This window comes from Cetorhinus maximus, chromosome 2 (assembly GCF_964194155.1).
Source record: "Cetorhinus maximus chromosome 2, sCetMax3.hap1.1, whole genome shotgun sequence".
NCBI classification, from domain to species: domain Eukaryota; kingdom Metazoa; phylum Chordata; class Chondrichthyes; order Lamniformes; family Cetorhinidae; genus Cetorhinus; species Cetorhinus maximus.
Genome location: NC_135880.1, coordinates 35760559 through 35777834, shown reverse-complemented (window position 1 = coordinate 35777834; position 17276 = coordinate 35760559).

Genomic DNA, 17276 nt, shown 5'->3' with positions numbered 1-17276 from the left:
TGAAGATTTTGTGGCTGTGGCTGCTGTAAGGGTGGCTGAGTTGTACTGTTAATGATAGAGTTGATCTCCAGACACTTCTTGGGTGAAAACATAAAGTTTATTTACAACATACTCAGCAGCAACTACACATGTGCTTTCAAATCCAACTCTATCCCTACACTAAGATAAAAGCAAAAAACTGCAGATGCTGGAAACCCAAAACAAAAATAAAAATATCTGGAAAAACTCAGCAGGCCTGGCAGCATCTGCGGAGAGGAACACAGTTAACGTTTCGAGTCCGTATGACTCTTCAACAGAACGAAGTAAAAATAGAAAAGAGGTGAAATATATCCTGTCGGAGAGAAGAGCAATACTTCTTCAAGGTAGGCATTCCTTGAAGAGAAGTGGCAGTCAATTAAACACTAAGATAAAAGCAAAAAACTGCGGATGCTGGAAATCCAAATCAAAAATAAAAATACCTGGAAAAACTCAGCAGGTCTGGCAGCATCTGCGGAGAGGAACACATCTCTACACTGACTGCTGAGGTAGCCCGCATTGGTTACTACAGATCATGTGATCTTCCTTAACAAGTATTATTCTTAAAGGTACATTACACACTAAATAAAACCATAATTACTACATTCCTCCCCCTTTAACTGGACTGTGTATATATTTACAAGTACACATTTTTCAAGACAATAAAATATTTACGCTGGGTAAGGAATTTACAAGTTCAGTCTTTCAGGTGGTTTCTTGGTACGTGTGGAACATCGCAGCTCCACAACTTCAGATTCTTTGTCAGGTACCTCCTTTTCCGGAGTTGCCTGAACATCAGGTGCTTCGGTGGGCACTTACAGTTCTGTATCCTCAACTCTTACAGGAACGTCAGACATGTCAGTCCTGGGTTGAGTATTTTCAACAGGAAACGCAGACTTGGCCATGATCACTGGTGGAACCTAATCTTGGTGATTTGACTCCCTCTTCCTTTAATGGTCCACATGTGTCCAGATGATCCAGCCTTCCACCTCCACGTGGTAAGATAGAGGTCCAGTCACCGCACTTATTTCACCCGGTAACCACTTTGGTCCTTCCCTGAAGTTCTTCACATATACCAGCTCTCCCATGGTAAATGTCCTCTTGCAACAATGCCAGTCGTGTCTAGTTTTCTGGTGTCCCTGACTCCTTTCCACCTTCCCCTCTAAATTCAGCATTATTAAGCTCAATCTCGTCCTGAGACAGTGTTTCAACGATAACTCCACAGGTGTGACACCTGTTGTTGTGTGAGGGATAGGCCTGAAATGAATAAGAAAGCATGCTAGCTTGGTTGCCAAGGAAGTGCGAGTTAGCTTTTTCATGCCTACCTTGAACGTTTGAACCGCCCTTTCAGCCAGTCCATTTGAGGAAGGGTGGTACGGTGCAGTTTTTACATGAGTTAAACTGTTCAGGCTGATAAACCATTGAAACTCAGCACTCTTAAATGCCACACCGTTATTATAAATGACTACTTCTGGTAGTCCATAAATGGTAAAACTCTGACATAGTTTCTCAATTGTAGCACCTGACGCTGGTGACTTCACCTTATATACATCTAACCATTTTGATTGGACATCAACAATGAGCAGAAACATTGTCCCCAGGAAAGATCCAATGTAATCAATGTATAACCACACCCAGGGTCTATCTGGCCACTCCCATGGGTATAATGGAGCTGTCACTGGCAACTTTTGCAGTTGTTGACATTGCACACAGTGCTTTACTAAACTCTCTGTTTCACCATCCATCCCAGGCCACCATAGATAGCTGCGTGCTATGGTCTTCATTCGGGAAATTCCTGGACTGTGTTCTTCAATTAAAAGTGGTTCCCTTCTCTTTAGAGGAAATATCCCTTGTGCTCCCCACAATAAGATGCATCCTGGCTGGTTATTTCATGTCTTCAGCGTGAACGTGAATGTCTGAAGTATGGTTTCATTTCATCAGTTACAGGCTCCTATGACCAACCATGTAGCAGTTGTTCTCATACTTGAGATAGGACTTGGTCCCGAACTTGTCCAGCCTCTGATCTGTCAAGCACATACTGGTATGAAAACTAAGAAATATAACAGTGAAACAAGTTCCTGTAGACGTGCTCATCATTTTCTTGTAAAGGCAAATGACTAAGAGCGTCGGCGTAAATGATTTGACAGTTAGGCCTGTGTACTAAAGTGTATTCCTATGCTGCCAGAATTAAGACCCATTGTTGTATTCTTGCTAAGGCTATAGGTGGTATAGCCTTGTCCTCACTAAACAATCCAAGCAATGGTTTGTGGTCTGAAATGATTGTAAAATGGTGGCCATATAAGTACTGGTGAAATTTCTTGACACCAAAGATGATGGCCAGGTCTTCTTTCTCTATCTGCGAGTATCCCTTTTCTGCAGTGATGAGCGTTCTTGATACGTAACCTATTGGCCTTTCCGTGCCGTCATCCATCTGAAGAGAGAGCACTGCTCCCACTCTGTAGGGAGATGCATCACATGTCAGTGCCAATTCTTTCGTCTGGTCATAATGCACTAATAGATTGGACAAGTGCAACAATTGTTTCACCCTTATGAAAGCTTCTTTCTGGGGTGGCCCCCCAAGACCAAAGTTGGTTCTTTTTGAGTAGAGAATGTAGGGGGGCCAGAACTGTGGACAAATTAGGTAAGAACCACCCATAATAATTGATCACCCCCAGGAAAGATTTGAGCTCTGAGGTGTTCTTTGGTGCAGGTGCCTCTCTTATGTCTCTCACTTTCTCCTCAACCGGGTGGAGGCCCTGTGAATCTACCTGGTGACCCGAGTAGATTACCTCCCTCACTTGGAACCTTTTTTAGTCGCAATCCAGCTTGCAAGAAACGTTTAAGACTTCTTCTAAGTTTGCCAAATGCTCTTTTTCAGTGAATCCTGTCACCAATACATCGTCTAAATGGACTACAACCAGGGGCAGTCCCTGCAGTAAACTTTCCATTGTTTTCTGGAAGATGCCGCAAGCTGAGGAGACACCGAAAGGCAATCGTGCATATTGGTCCAACTCTTTGTATTAATTGTGACAAGTTCCCAGGAGGCATTATCCAACTCTAGTTGTTGATAAGCATGACTCATGTCAAGCTTTGTGTACGTTGTCCCACCTGCCAGTCTGGCATACATGCCTTCGATTTTTGGAATAGGATGTCTGTCTAGCTTAGCTACTTAATTAACCATCAGTTTGTAGTCTCCATAAATTTGGAGACTTTGATTGGGTTTAAGGACAGAGACTTTGGGTGCTACCCATTCTGAGAACTGATCAGGTTGCATAACGCCCAGTTTCTCTAGTTTGTTCAGTTCAGTGCTGACTTTTTCTCACAGGGCATATGGGACCGGTCTCACCTTCTGGAGAGGGTTGCTTCTGGATCCATATGAATCTTGGCCTGCAGGCCCTGGATTTTCCTGAATTCATCCTTAAAGATGGTGGCATACTTTCAAAGTACCTCTGGTAACCCACTTGCTCTCAACTGGAAAATTTCAGGCTATTCTAACTTAATCTCCTTCAACCAATTTTGCCCCAGGAGGCTTGGCCCTTCACCTGCCACCATCATCAAAGGTAGCTTTGCCAATTGGCTTCCATAATGGACAGTCACTCTGCTTATGCCTTTTATTTGAATGTCTTCACCCGTTTATGTTTTTAGCTTGGCGGCAGTTTCTTCTAAACTTAATTGACGTTCACCATTATTCAAATATCTGAAGGTATGTTCCCCAATTACTGTAGTGGAAGCTCCTGTGTCCACTTCCATTCTAACAGGTTTGCTATTTACTTTCACCGTGACAAATATTGGTTCTGTCTTTCCAACTTTCAGATTAAACAATGAGTAACTGTCTGAATTTGTTGTTTCAGGCTCTTTGACATTGTAGATTTCATTGGGCTTCTTCTTTTGTTTACAAGCCTGCTTGAATCTTTCCTTGAGCTGCCTCATCATGTGTCCATTTCTGTGACAATAGTAGCCTTCGATTTTTTTAAACTGCCAATCGCTAAAAGACTGCTTGTTTCCACCTCTATTAAAATTATTCTTTGATTTTGCTGCTAAGTTATTTTTCTTTATTCTTCGGCCAACACGGGCTGTTTCCCGCTTTTCGGCAGAGTCTTGCAGTTTCGTGCTCTTTTCAGCTGGGGTTTCCTGCCTGATGTGGAGGATGGCACCATTTTGCCCTGTCTTGCTTTTGAATCTCTTACTGCACCTTCCATGGCCAACGCTATCCCTAGCGCCTTCTTGAAATCCAGATTCACTTCGGACAATAATCTTTTCTGAATATTCACACCATACACTAAACAATCTCCGAGCGTGTCATTCAGAGTCATACTGGACTCACAACGTTCCATTGGCTGCTTCAAATTTGCCACGAAACATGTAATTGTCTCACCCGGGACTCTATTTCCAAATTAAACCTGAACCTCTGCATCGTGACTGAGGGCTTTGGTTGAAAATGACTGTCCACGAGGTCCACCACTTCATCAAAATTTCTCAAATCTTGAGCACTGGGTGCCATCAAACTTTGAATCAGGCTGTAGGTTTTACTCCCACAAGTACTCAAGTGGATCGCTCGCCTCTTCTCTTCCCCCGTAATCTCATTCGTTTGAAAAAAGAACATGAGACATTCTATATAATGAGACCAATCACCTGTGGCTGGTTCAAAAGGATCAATTCTCCCAATTGTGGCATTCTGAGAGGGGATAACTTCTTCAATTCTAATGGAGCATGCTACCTACAATCGCTGGGCGAGGTACGGTGCTGATTACTTTCTAACTTGATTTCTTTTGTTCAAACCTGTTTTATCCTTGTTGCCAGTTTGTTGTAAGGTGGGTGAGTTACTACTATTGATAGAGTTGATCTGCAGACACTTCTTGGGTGGAAACATTCAATTTATTTACAACATACTCAGCAGCAACCACACGTGTGCTTTCAATTCCAACTCTATCTCTACAGTGACTACTCCTATTGGTTACTACAAATCACGTGATCTTCATTAACAAGCAATTTTCTTAAAGGTACATTATACACTAAATAAAACCATAATTACTACAGTGGCCTAGTCCAGATCTTTCGGCTTGTAACTAGATGAATCATAAGAGCAAACAGCAGGCAAATGAGGCATGATTTAAAATGGGTGAATAAGGGACTCAATTCTCCCACATAAAAAGAGTTATTTAAGCCTTGTTGGAAAATTAAAGAGTGAAATTGATTTGATGAGCTAAAGAAGTTGGGACCAAGTTTTTTGTGCTTGTGCCCTAAAAAGTAATCAGCACATTTCCACAAACTAACAGAATCACAGAAAATCACAGAGCAGAAGAGGCCCTTCGGCCCATCGAGTCTGCACTGACACGTGAGAAACACCTGACCTACCTACTTAATCCCATTTACCAGCACTTGGCCCATAGCCTTGAATGTTATGACATGCCAAGTGCTCATCCAGGTGCTTTTTAAAGGATGTGAGGCAACCCGCCTCCACCACCCTCCCAGGCAGTGCATTCCAGACCGTCACCACCCTCTGGGTAAAAAAGATTTTCCTCACATCCTCCCTAAACCTCCTGCCCCTCACCTTGAACTTATGTCCCCTTGTAACTGACCCTTCAACTAAGGAGAACAGCTGCTCCCTAGCCACCATGTCCATGCCCCTCGTAATCTTGTACACCTCGATCAGGTCGCCCCTCAGTCTTCTCTGCTCCAACGAAAACAACCCAAGTCTATCCAACCTCTCTTCATAAATTAAATGTTTCATCCCAGGCAACATCCTGGTGAATCTCCTCTGCACCCCCTCTAGTGTAATCACATCCTTCCTATAATGTGGCGACCAGAACTGCACACAGTACTCCAGCTGTGGCCTCACCAAGGATCTATACAACTCCAACATGACCTCCCTAGTTTTGTAATCTCTGCCTCGATTGATAAAGGCAAGTGTCCCATATGCCTTTTCCACCACCCCACTAACATGCCCCTAACATCAGAACTGGGGAAATTGTAACCCTCTCTCACCCGCTCTCAAACTTGATTGAGTAGGAAAAACATAGGCCGGAATTTTCCGGTCCAGCCCACAACAGGACCAGCCACTGGTGGGACTAGAATATCCCAGCCATGATATTGGTGAAAAAGGTGATACACTCCACTTAATAATTGAGTGAAAGGGAAAGTCTGCTCAGTTATTAACTGTACTTCCATATATTCCATCTTGTATCCACTGGAGTTTAGAAGAGTAAGAAGCGACTTGATTGAAACATATCCTGATCCTGAAAAAGATCCTGAGGGGCCTTGACAGAGTTGATGTGGAGAGGATATTTCCTTTTGTGGGAGAATCTAGTACTAGGGGCCACTGTTTTAAAATAGTGGGTCGCCCATTTAGGCAGAGATGAGGAGAATTTTTTTTTCTCAAAGAGTCATGAGTCTTTGGAATTCTCTTCCTCAAAAGAAGGTGGAAGCAGAGTCTTTATACATTTTTAAGGTAGAGGGAGACAGATTCTTGATAAGCAAGAGGGTGAAAGAGGGGTAGGCAGGAATGTGGATTTGAGGTTGCATTCAGATCAGCCATGGTCCTATTGAATGGCGGAACCAGCTTGAAGGGCCAAGGGGTCTACTCCTGATCCTAATTTGTAAGTTCGAATGTCCGTATATAGGAAATAGGAACAGGAGTAGGCCATTCAGCCCTTCAAGCCTGCTCCTCCACTCAATAAGATCATGGCTGATCTGGTTATGGTCTCAAGTCCACTTTGCTGTCTGCTTCCTATAACTCTTGACTCTCTTGTCTATCAAAAATTTGTCTAACTCTGCCTTGTATAAAGTCAATGACTCAGCCTCCAAAGCTTTCTGGGGAAGGGAGTTCCATGGGCAGAATTTACCCGTTGGCGTGCGGGGGCGGGACCCGCACGCCGACGCGTAAAATGATGCGCGGTGATGTTGGGCGTGCGTCCCGATGTCACTGCATGCCATTTAAATTTTCAGTTCGGCGGGCGCACAGCCAAAAAGCCAATAAAGCAATTTACTAAGCTGCCCGTCCAACCTTAAGGTTGGCGGGCAGGCAAAGAGCCCAGGCGGCCTTCGCATTTTTCATGGAACCTCATCCACGGGCGGGATGAGGTTTCATGAACGATTTTAGAGTATTTGAAAATTTTTAAATAAAGTTAATGGACATGTCCCAGCTCATGTGACAGTTTCACATGAGGGGACATGTCTTTAAAATTTTTTTTATTTTTTTTACCTTCATTTAATGTTTTATAAGTGAAAGTAATCTCCCTGAGGCACTCCCCGACTCAGGCAACCCCCCACACCCCCACCGCACGCACAGGGAGCGCTCAGCACTTCCGGGCGTGTGTCACGCTGGGCAGGCCCTAATTGGCCCACCCACATAAAATGGTGGCGCCCAGGCGATTGGGGGCGCCGATGGCTGTGCGCCTGCCCGCCATCCCCCCCCTCCCCCTCCCCCCCCAACCCCCCGCCCCCCCCAACCCAACCAGCCCCCACCCAACCACCACCCCCCCTAACCCAACCAGCCCCCACCCAACCACCCCCCCCCCTCCAACCACAACCCCCCCAACCCCCCCGATGGGGAGAAAAACAACTCTCTGAGAGAAAAAAAATTCTCCTCATCTCAATCTTACTCTAATATACATATGCAGTGAATTGAGTGATTTGGCCAAGAAAGAACACGCGTTATTGTAAAAAAAATTTAAAGAATGATTCCACAAGCTGTGGTTGTAATAAAATAGTTCAGTATGTTTTATGCTGGAATAGGAAAAGTCAGCTTGATTAAATCACTGAGCTGTACTTTAATCAGCTGTCAAATGATGCTGCCAGACCTGCTGAGATTTTCCAGGTAATTCTATTTTTGTGTCTAATGGTAGCCTAGTATTGTAATTTAGAACGTTACCTCAAATGGTGAACAAGGGGTAATTTAAACCTACCCCCACCCAAAGGAAAGTGTTGGAATCCATTCTGCCAGCTGTTTTACACTCAGCCCAACTTAACTTCCCATCTCTGTTGCAACTCACTTTATAGAGTTGGGATGGCAAAGGCAGTTTTCCTCAGACACATCCAGAGACAGATGTTAGGAGTAGGGTGACCAAGATGCCTGAAGAGGCTTTGCGTCTGCATTGGCTGACCCCCTGATACATTTCTCTTTTTCATTGCAGTTATGCAGAGTGTTGGGAATTGGCACAGGGTTATATCCAGCCTCACCTCCTCCTCAAAACACCAAAACCAAAAGACACCAAGTTAAAATATTAGTGGGAAGGGAAAAAAGAAAAATTGGAAAACCGCCCGGCAAACCAGCAAGTGTATGGAGCAATGGATACAAGGAAACAGCAACAACAAAAGAATTCCATGGGCAGAATTTTCCCGTTGTCAAAAAATGACACGTGGTGTCGTCGGGCAAGCGTCTCAACGTCACAGCGCGTCCGCCATTAATTAACGGGCCACTTAAGGCCCTTTAGTGTTCAATCGACGCCTGTGCAAACTTCCGGTCGGCGCTCGGGCGCAACGAGCAGGCGGGTAGGACACATTTGTATTAACCTCATCCACGGACGGGATAAGAGGGCTCACTGGGGTTGTGAATGTTCACAGTCAAGTATTTATATTTGAAAGTTTTTCAAACTTGCCTGTGTGATCCACACTACTTCAAAACGCACACCAGCTGCTTTTGCTGGACTCTTAACCTTCAGGTCAGCACTCTGCAGTGAGGAATCTTTTCTGGGCCTGCAGGTTTCAGGAAGCCTTCCCTTAGCTTGGGAATGGGAGCTGAACTCTCCACTGGAGGCACCTCCTCTGAGGAGGAAAGGAGGGCTAGAAGGGGGAGGAGGCCAGGAGTGCACATTCAGCCTCCAGGGGGAGCCACCTTTGGGAGGACAGGCGCAGGCACAAGGGGCGCAGGGCCAAGAGGTAGGGGGCCACAGAAGTCGCCACTATCCTGCTGCCAGGGTATACAGGCAGCGAAGAAGCTACCCGAATATGTCTGAGGTGCAGTGCCGAAGGAGGCTCCGTCTCTCAAGGGAGACAGTCAACTATATCTGTCAGGTGATTGGGCCTAAGATCTCCACTAACTGTGTGGGTGGACACCCCATGCCAGTGGCTCTAAAGGTCACAGCTGTCCTCCACTTCTATGCCTCTGGCTCTTTCCAGGGGTCGGTGGGTGATCTTTGCCGTGTCTCCCAATCAGCTGTCCACACTTGTGTCAAGCAGGTTACAGACACTCTGTTCAGGCGTGCATTGACCTTTATCCACTGCTGTTGGGACCAGGCAAGTCAGACACAGTGAGCCAGAGGCTTCGCGGTGATTGCTGGCGTCCCCCGTGTCCAGGGTGCAATAGAGCCTCCTTCGGCACTGCACCTCAGGCATATTGAGGTAGCTGCATGGCTGCCTGTATACCCTGGCAGCAGGATAGTGGCCATCAAGGCACCAGCAGGCGAGCCCAGTGCCTTCATCAACAGGAAGGGCTTCCACTCCATGAATATGCAGATAGTGAGTGATCACAGGATGCAGATTCTGCAAGTCTGTGCAAGGTACCCAGGCAGCTCCCATGACGCCTACATCCTCAGACACTCCCAGGTGCCGGGGCTCTTCAGTGCTCCAGCCCGGCTGGATGGTTGGCTGCTGGGAGATGAGGGCTATCCCCTCAGAATGTGACTCATGATGCCTCTCCGACGTCCAAGAACAGAAGCTGAGAAGCAGTACAATAGGAGCCACGCCTCCACAAGGGCTGTGGTGGAGAGAACCATCGGTCTTCTCAAGATGCTCTTCCGATGCCTGGACAGCTCAGGGGGTGCACTCCAGTACCCCCCAGACGGTGTGTCACTGATAGTGGTTGCATGCTGCAGTCTCCATAATCTTGCGCTGGAAAAGAGCGATGCTGTGGACGATGAAGACATCAACGCAGTGGCTGTGGCTGCAAACGATGAGTCCAGCAGTGAGTCTGAGGATGAGCACAGACAGGGAAATGCTGAGGGAGTAGACGCTGACCCAGGCATACTGCAGGGAGGCAGGGACACTCGTGAGGCTTTAATCCAACAAACCTTCAGCTAGCACAACACACATGGTCCACCAGGACAAGCCTGGGCTGTCAGCTCGACACTCGATACCTAAGTGCAAAATCTGCCAGGTTAGCAACAGTAACTAAGGGCCTTGTTAATAAAGCTGAGTGTCCAAAAAAGCACTCATTACATTTTTGGAAACCATCCACATGCAGAAGAAAAGAGGCACCCTCAGCCATGGTAACATATCTGAATTTAATGTGTCAAACAAAGCAGCTTATTATATAAAAAAGACAATAATGTTGCAAATCAAATGAAATCATAAGGGTCTCATCTCGGGCCAACACAAAAGCACCAGTGATAAACCCGTGGTGTGCCTAAGGTGCCTTATGTTTACATTGCCGGGTGCTACGTCCTGGTGCTGCCCCCTCGCTGGGACTGGCATCTGAGACAGCCTGCTGACTCTGCTGTCCTGTTGGCCTCGATGACCTTGGCTGTCATCCTCTGGCCCGTGGAGCCTGTGCTGGCCCCGCCTGGGAGGGAGCTGCCAGTTCCACAGCTGGCAGCTCCCCAGTCATCACAGCCTCACTGGATGCTACAGTCACTGGGAGAGGGGCGGAGGAGCTGCCGCCCTCATCTGGAGCGCCCTGAGAGGAGCCCGCAGAGACGACAGGCAGCTGCTACACTGACGTGAGGTCGCTTTAGACCTCCCTTCTCACTGTGGATGGATGGGCACCGAGCTGGGAAACTTAGTGCCCAGACCACTTCCCACATTGGCAATGACCGGCTGAGGTCAATGCCGATCTGAGGGCTTGCTGGTCCGAGGGCATCCCCAGGAAGCCCTGATTGTTCTCCTGGAGGAGCCTCTCCACGAGAGTCGCCACTCTCTCCATGGCGGACACATGGCGCTCGGACATGTGGCTCATTGCTTCGGCGATGGTCTGCGTAGACTCCTCCACCATGATCACCAAGCCAAGTATAGCCTCATGTATCTCCCCCAGATGGTCCCGCACACCCGACCGCATTTCCTGCCCCTGCTGCTTCACGGATGACTCCAGAGGCACATCATCAGGCACCGACTGAGCATGTGCCTGGTCCCCTGCAGTCCTCCGACCGCTGGTGCCATGGGCACTCGCTGTCTGTGCCAGCTCCTCCAGCGACTGTGAAGTGCTCTCATTGCTGTGCACTGGGACACTAGTCTTTGTTCGAATTCCCACCGAGGTGCTAGTATCTGTGCTAGTGCCTGCCTGGCAGAGATGGTGCGATGCTGGTGAGACTTCAGGCCCCTCAGGTGTGAGAGGGGGGCCTCTGCTGCTACTCCTCCCAGCCCTGCTCCGCTGATGCTGAAAGGAAGAACAAGGACATTGGATCAGTTAACGTGGAGACAATGCCAATGTGCATCCCTGTCCCCCGGATCATTATGCACTCATCCTTCCATAAGCAATGGTCAAGCCATGTTGCAAAATTAAATCAATTAACATTCAGCATTGCTATGGCTGTTGGAAGAACAATGCTGACCTCACTGTTGGGCATAAATACCTGGCCGTGGCACCCCAGCCTCACCGTCACCAGTGGACCTGGGCACATGGCGCCTCTCCAAATCCAGGGCCCCCTGCTCAAAGCAGATAAGAATGGCGATCTGCGCCTGCCCACCGCCAGTCCTCACACGCTCTGCAGCGTTATGAGCATTCGTCTCCTGAAAATGTGAGTCGAGCATTGATTTGTGCAAATTGTACCTGGACTCACTTCACGGATGGCCCATCCCAACCAGAGTGGGACATATCAGGGCTCCAGTGCCTCCTCACCCCACTGCTGCCGAACACTCACACAAAGATGCTGGGCCTGCTCCCCACCCCACCCTTGGACACATGATGCCTACATCACATTAGCCATGAGGCGCAAGCACATGGAGCGCAGAGCACAGCAGATGGTTCGTTGCCACGCCACCTTGAAGCTCCCCTCCCAGCATCTCATCACCCTGACTTGGACATGTCCTGGAGTTCAAACACAGCGCCCAGGTGCAGCTCCTCCAGGTTGCCCCCAAACCAGTCATGTGGGACTCGGTGTGACACATGGGGCAAAACACATCTCTTCATCACCCTCTCAGGCTGACCTCAGCATGGGAAATATCTGCTGGCCCACCCAACAAAGGACACATGCCGTCAATGATTCAATGCAGTCACTACACTGAGACTTGAAGGGGTGGTGGGGGGGCAGCAGAGGGTAAGCCGACCTGCTGGGTTAAATGCCCAATGCCAACATGATACTCACCCTGCCAGAGTGCAACAAGTTGTTGAAGAACTTGTGACACTGGATCCAGGTGCACCGGACCACGTCGTGGGAACTCACCATCTCTGCCATCTCCTCCAAGGCATGTTTCATCATGCGGGGGGCCTCCTCCAGGGGAACCAGCACCTCCCGCCGTGCGGCCAACTCTTCGAGGAGGGCAGCAAGGCAGTCAACCGAAAAACAAGGGGCACACTGGCCCCCGCCCTACCCTTTGGCCTGGCCTGTCCTGCTGGCAGCCTGGCCTGCTCAGCAGAAACCCTCTTCTGTGGCCTGGAACTGGCCATTGTGAGCAGCCTAGAAAAGGCTGCCAGGCCTTCATTTAAACAGGCTGCCGGGTCGCCATTGGACCCGGTGGTCTGTGCACACCCACCGTCGCCCGCCCACTCTCGCTATCTACGTGAGTTGGGAAATACGCTGGGTGGGCCTTAACTGGCCCGTCCACGTAAAATGGCAGTGCAGACCCGATTGCGGGTGGTAATTGCGTCCATGCCCACACACGCCCGCTCCCGTTCCGCACCCCTCCCCACCCCACCTCCCCCACCAACCAGGAAATTCAGGCCCAAATGTGCCTTTTGCCATGAAGAAGCCTGATTCAACAGAGTGGACCTTGGGATTGCAGTGGGCCCAGTTTTTATGTATGAAGTTTGCAGTGTGTAAAATTCAGTGAATTTCAAAGTGAATTTTAATATTTAAACGAAGCCATGTTAGTCCAATTTTACTTAAAAGCCAGACACTCATTTTAATTAAACTTTTAAGGGTGTCTTGAGATTCTGCAATTCTTGCAAAATGTGACTAATGGACAATTTATTTGCAACAAGTGTGGAAAGTTGAAGGTAACCCCTTTCACTCCTATGCTGTCTAACCTCCAGGGCCTTCTCAATATTTTTGCCATGTGTTTGGGAGCTCTGAATCAGAAGGATTGAAAAGCTGAAATTCTGGAAGGTTTAGTTATACCATGACGAATGAGTACCAGATTGTATCATCCTGTGGACTCTATTACTATTAGTTCATATGAAAAACATTTGCTGTAAGAATCCTAAAGATGATCTTTAGAAGATTCAATTTGTAACACTCACTGAGATTCTCATCGTTTCATGCCTTTTTTTTCTGGGAAATTCTGTTGTCTGAGAAGTTCCATTGTACTAAATCCTTGTGTGAATGGATGTGGCTCTGGCTCAATATCATTCTTCAGTCTCAGGTCTCACCCATTACCGTTGCCAGAGCAACTGCAGCTTCTTCTGCTAATTTAAAATGTCAACTAGTACAGCATTCTGTGTATTAATGGGTTATTGTAGAATCAGGAAGCATAGTAGACTAATGTATACTGACTGCACTTACCTTATATTCTCTCTGTGTCTTACAAATGTTAAACTTTGTACACAGGAAGGAAAAATGAAAAAGAGGTTGAGAGGTGATATAATTGCTGCTTTTAGGATTCTAAAGAGACTGGACAATGTGGACCATGACAAGATGTTTCAGTTTGTGCAGAACAGCAGAGCCTGGTGACACAGTCTGCACTTGAAGAGAGAATAAATTCAAAACTAATCTTCGGAAATGATGGGTGGTATTTAATGGAGGCGATGGGGGGTCTCACCCGCCAGCTGGGGAGCTGATGAGTGCTCCATGTTGCCTGTTTTAGGGAAGGCCTGCTGCATTAGGTACCCTCAGGCACTTAACTAGGCAGCAGCAGACCTTTCCTGGGATCAATCACCTCAGGGGTGGGAGTCAGAGGCTGGCAGCTCCATTGAACAACAGTGCCAATGGGGAGGTGGTGGCTGCTGCTGGTATGACACCCACCCAAAGCCTAAGATCATTGCTGGATCCCAGGCCATGGGTGAGTGATGGCAGGAGGGGTTTTGCGGGGTAGGCGTTGTAGGGGTTGTGAGGGGGGTCAGCAGCAAGGCCAGGGGGATGGCTGTCAGTAGATCTCCCTTCCCAATGCACAATTCCGCCTTACATTTCAGTAAATGAGTGGTGAGTCTATGGAACAGGCTCCCTTCCTGAACCGCTGAGGTTGACCTGATGGGTACACCCACAGTGCTGTTAGGAAGGAAGTTCCAGGATTTTGACCCAGTGACAGTGAAGGAATGACAATGTAGTTCCAAGTCAGAATGGCGTGTGGCTTGGAGGGTATCACATATGGTTGTGTTCCCACACATCTGTTACCCTTATCCTTCTAGCTGGAAGATACCTCGGGTTTGGAAGGTGCTGTCAAAAGAGCTTTGGTGAGTTGCAGCAGTGCATCTTGTGGATAGTACACACTGCTGGCACTGTGCATCAGTGGTGGAGGGACTGGCTGTTGAAAGTGGTGGATGGGCTACCAATCAAGCGACTGCTTTGTCCTGGTTGCTGTTGGGCTTGTTAAGTGTTGTTGGAGCTGCACTCACCCAGGCAACATAACCAACCAATACTCAACAAAGCCTATAGAAAGGTGAAGTTCAAAGCCAAAACAGTCAGAGGAAGTGATCAAGCATACATTATCTTGGTCAGCCCACACTTTGTGCCCAGTTGCGAAGGAACAAAGGAAGCATTCAAGCATTTAGAGACAGTACAGGTAAAAAGCCATGAGACTGATCCCTAGAAGTAAATTTTCAACTTTACTGACTGACCCATAAAGAAAAAGGAAGGTCTGCATTTGCGTAGCACCTTTCACGACATCAGGATGCCCTAAAGTACTTTGGGTTCACAATCTGTTCCTGTACAATCTCCAAATGTGTGCATTTTGCACAGTAGTTCACTGTTTTTGATTTTGGATTTGTTCACATCATCAGCAGATCAAAAGCAAATAATTAAATCCTCCAGAAAACAAAAGGTTTTAATATGGTTCACCTTATTGGTCCTGACTTGACAATGTGCTTTTGGTTCACAAGCAATAACAGCCCAATTTAGGAACATAGGAGCAGGAGTAGGCCATTCGGCCTGTCGAGCCTTCCCCACCATTCAAATAGATCATGACTGATCATCTACCTCTTCGCCACTTTTCCCGTTATCGCCATATGCCTTGATGTCATTGGTATCCAGAAATCTTTCGATTTTTGTCTTGAACATGTTCAATAATTGTGCTCCCACAGCCCTCTGGGGTACAGAATTCTAAAGATTCACCACCCACTGAGCGAGGAATTTCCTCCTCATCTCAGTTTTAAATTGCCCACCCCTTATTTTGAGACTGTGTACCCCGGTTGTGGATTTACAAGTCAGTGGAAACATCCTATCCACATCTCTGAAGAAGAGTCACACAGACTCGAAACATTAACTCTGTTTCCCTCTCCAAACCTGCTGAGTTTTTCCAGCACTTTCTGTTTTTATTCCTATCTACCTCTACCCTGTCACACCCTGTAAGAATTTTGTAAGTTTCAATGAGTTCTTCAAGGATTCTGTCTCCTGTATTTTCTGGAAATTTCCAACTTAACTTAAGGGGTGGAACCTTTAGCTGTCCCATGCAAGACAGGTACTGTCAGGCAGGTGGGGTCAAATTCATTTAGGCGAATTAGCTGCCCTGCCAATGACCCTATATACTCCAAATTTCAATGATTTATTTCTGTACACCCTCCGAACATGCCAGGAATTCCTGCTCCATTCAGTCAGTTGAGTGGAGGCACATTGGACTTCCAGTGGAGTCCAGGCTAAGGAAGCACCCCAGATTCTTAAAAAATCACATAAGACCATAAGACGTAGGAGCAGAAGTAGGCCATTCAGCCCATTGAGTCTGCTCTGCCATTCAATGAGATCATGGCTGATCTGATAATCCTCAACTCCACTTTCCTGCCTTTTCCCCATAGCCATTGATTCCCTTGCTGATTAAAAATTTGTCTATCTCAGCCTTGAATATACTCAACGACCCAGCCTCTACAGCCCTCTGCGGTAAAGAATTCCACAGATTGACTACCCTCTGAGAGAAGAAATTCCTCCTCATCTCTGTTTCAAGTGGGTGCCCCCTTATTCTGAGATTATGCCCTCTGGTCCTAGACTCTCCCACAAGGGGAAACAACATCTCAGCATCTACCCTGTCAAGCCCCCTAAGAGTCTTATATGTTTCAATAAGATCTCCTCTCATTCTTCTAAACTCCAATGAGCACGGGGAACTAGTGAGAACATGGCCAATCAGGAATGGGGAGAAGTTTCCAGTGATATAGGGCAGGCCACCTGTACAATACAAATGAGTTACCTTTCCACTGACCCCCAAACTTTGGCACAAATGGGCGTAGTCCCAGCATAACTGCAACCATCATGTGCTGGGGAAGTCAGACTTCCTCAGAGCACGAGTGCTCTGTCCAGAAGCAGGTCCTTAGCTCATTGTCTGCCAACGCTTCATTCTGACCTGTTTTTCTTGGCAGTGTTTGTCAGTTGTGGTTTTCCATTGCCTTCCACTCTCAGAAGCCAAATCTACCTCAGCCAAAACAGGAATTGAGAGCCTATAGTGTTAGCGCTATTCTGAAGCACACTCTAGCCAACTAGACAATTGAACTAACCAGCCTCCTGCTGAGGAAGTAACAGAAACCAAACTCTTATTTGAATAAAGTCTGCATGGAATAGTTAGTGTTGGTTAAAGCAACTAATGTGCTTTCTTAGTCAAATTTGAAAGTTGCATTTATATAAGAGGCTTTCACATCAAATCTCAAACTGCATCACAGAATGAATGAAACGTGCAGTATCTGTTAGTATGTAGACTATTGAATAACTATTTCAGTGACAAACATTCAAACGCGTTTTCAACTTTTATTTTCAAGGTGTCAGGAAAGCAGAGTGCTTTTCTGAATACCACTTCTGTACAGACAAACCTTCCTGATCTTCAGCCACCTCAGTGAATCTTTTCTCCAGTATCCTGTAACTTAAGTAGAGTTCTGTTCTACAGAACATATATTGATTTTTAACAATAGATATTTATATATTTGCATTGAAACAAGTTTGGCAATGAAAAACAGAAGGTAACAAGCTAGGGAGAAGGAGACATGGGAGGGAGGGGTGGTGATGTCCATTCCGTGGGTTCTGATGTCCATGTTTTCTATA